At 45.0% G+C, this 2,487-nt stretch overlaps 1 pseudogene across 1 annotated transcript; it reads left to right on the plus strand.

Moving 5' to 3' along the window:
* The first annotated feature begins 364 nt into the window (after positions 1-364).
* LOC111531268 lies at positions 365-1,310 on the plus strand (annotated as a pseudogene). Its single transcript, XR_002728209.3, has one exon. The product of XR_002728209.3 is annotated as a UDP-glucuronosyltransferase 1-3 pseudogene (transcript).
* The last annotated feature ends 1,177 nt before the right edge of the window (positions 1,311-2,487 follow it).

A 2,487-nucleotide genomic window follows, 5' to 3' on the forward strand; every position in this document is an offset into this window, starting at 1 on the left:
AGTTTTAAGGGTTAGTACATAGGGTCATCCAGCTGAGAGCATATGATTAGGGACCAGGGCAATGGTGACTCCTCAGACCTCAGCTGCAGCCTGATAAACGTGGTTAATAGAGAAGTAGGAGGCAGTGACATGAAATGGGTGTTCACAGCCTTGTGTTGGGAATTGGATAAGAAACAAGAGCGTAAACTTGGATGTTCCCCAGAGCGAACGCAGGGTCAGATGAGTTTTTCAAGATAGGCATGATTGGTCTTTTCCAGTGTGGGGCCCACAGTGAAAAACGATGATAGATTAATGGTTAATAAGTAACTGGAGGAGAGTCCTCTGTCTTCCAATTACATGTTGATTTGCTAGGTGGCTCAGTGACAAGGTAATTAAGATGAAGAAAGCAAAGGTAGGATGCACAGTGTGGGGTGGACAGTCAGCTGTCAGTGGCTTCTGCTGAGATGGCCACAGGACTCCAGGTTCCCCTGACGCGGTTGGCCACAGGACTGCTGCTCCTCCTCAGTGTCCAGCCCTGGGCTGAGAGTGGGAAGGTGCTGGTGGTGCCCATTGACGGCAGCCACTGGCTCAGCATGCGGGAGGCCGTGCGGGAGCTCCATGCCAGAGGCCACCGGGCGGTGGTCCTCACCCCGGAGGTGAAAATGCACGTCAAAGAAGAGAACTTTTTCACCCTGACAACCTATGCCATTCCATGGACCCAGGATGAATTTGATCGTTTTGTGCTGGGCCACACTCAACTGTGCTTTAAAACAGGACATTTTCTGAAGAAATTTTTCAAAAGTATGGCAATTTTGAACAATATATCTTTGGTCTTTCATAGGTCTTGTGTGGAGCTACTGCATAATAAGGCCCTGATCAGGCACCTGAACGCTACTTCCTTTGATGTGGTGTTAACAGACCCCGTTAACCTCTGTGGGGTGGTGCTGGCTAAGTACCTGTCGATTCCTGCTGTGTTTTTTTTGAGGTACATTCCATGCGATTTAGACTTTAAGGGCACACAGTGTCCAAACCCTTCCTCCTATATTCCTAGATTACTAACAACCAATTCAGACCACATGACATTCCTGCAAAGGGTCAAGAACGTGCTCTATCCTCTGGCCCTGTCGTACATTTGCCATGCTGTTTTTGCTCCTTATGCAAGCCTTGCCTCTGAGCTTTTTGAGAGAGAGGTGTCAGTGGTGGATCTTCTCAGTCATGCATCCGTGTGGCTGTTCCGAGGGGACTTTGTGATGGACTACCCCAGGCCGATCATGCCCAACATGGTCTTCATTGGGGGCATCAACTGTGCCAACAGGAAGCCACTATCTCAGGTCTGTGTTGATGCTTTCATCCAATCAAAGTGCCAGGCAAAACACTTTTTAAAAAAATATGTTTACTTACAATTGCTTCCGTATCTACTTATCCTTCCAAAGATTTCATTTCTGCTTCTCATTGTCATAATAGCCTTCAGTGAGATAAACTGTTAAGTGGTCTCTAGTAGTGTATTTCAGGTTTTAAATGGTCACTGCGAGGAAGAAGAAGTAGACAAGAATGTTTGCCAAAGGATGGACAAGGACTGGTGTGACTCATGGAGACTGTTGGTTTGTAAAGGCACCATCTTCATGGTTGTGCATGTCCTTCAGCTGGGCAGAAACAGGGACACTACGTTTGGAACTGATCCATCCTGGATTTTTTGCTTGTGTGATTTTCAGGGGAAAGATGATGCAACAGCAAATTAAAATTGTTGACGTAATAATTTTTAGTGGTCCCGTCTTGCGAAAGATAGAGTGGTGACCACAGGAAACCTAAGCACTCACAGGAACTGGAAGTGTCAAAGAGGTTGACTCAGTTCAGTGGAAGTGGTGCAATTAAGTTGGGATGGATGTCTGTGATTAGAGAATGACACATGAAGTTCAGTTTCCAGACAGGGATCTGTGCTGACAAAATATTTTCTGGTCAGGATTTGGGGTCTGGTGCATGATGTGGGGACATCTCAGAGTTTGGTAGGCACAGTGATGGTTGCATCTGAAATGAGTCTTCTACTTGGAATGCTGAAATTATCAAGAAGTGGCAGAAGGGGCTAGGGAGGAGATAAGACTGTGTATCTATAAGCCCAGTAAAGCTGTGGACAGTGATGAATGGACACGTGTCCAAGAAGGGAAACGTTTCTCAGGAGAGGCTCATCACATCACCAAATCCACCCAATCCCACTCCATGTTTCTATAATGGGATCTACTCCTTTACCAAAAATTTCACAGGCAGCCTTCATTAATCCAGAATATTTGGGTTTCATTGAAATGGTACTCTGGGAGCTGAATATTGTTTCTTTTTCCTTGGTGTGCATGTATGTCATGAGAGAATTCAACCTTTGTATGTCATATTCACCGAATGTATATGAACTTCTATGACTTTAGATCCTTTTGTATTCTTATTTCCGTACTTCTTTTTATTAACATAGGTATTGTTGCAAAAGACTCTAAGCTTCATTTTTCTTTTTGATCAAACCAC

Source organism: Piliocolobus tephrosceles, unplaced genomic scaffold (assembly GCF_002776525.5).
Source record: "Piliocolobus tephrosceles isolate RC106 unplaced genomic scaffold, ASM277652v3 unscaffolded_26970, whole genome shotgun sequence".
Classification (NCBI taxonomy): Eukaryota; Metazoa; Chordata; class Mammalia; order Primates; family Cercopithecidae; genus Piliocolobus; species Piliocolobus tephrosceles.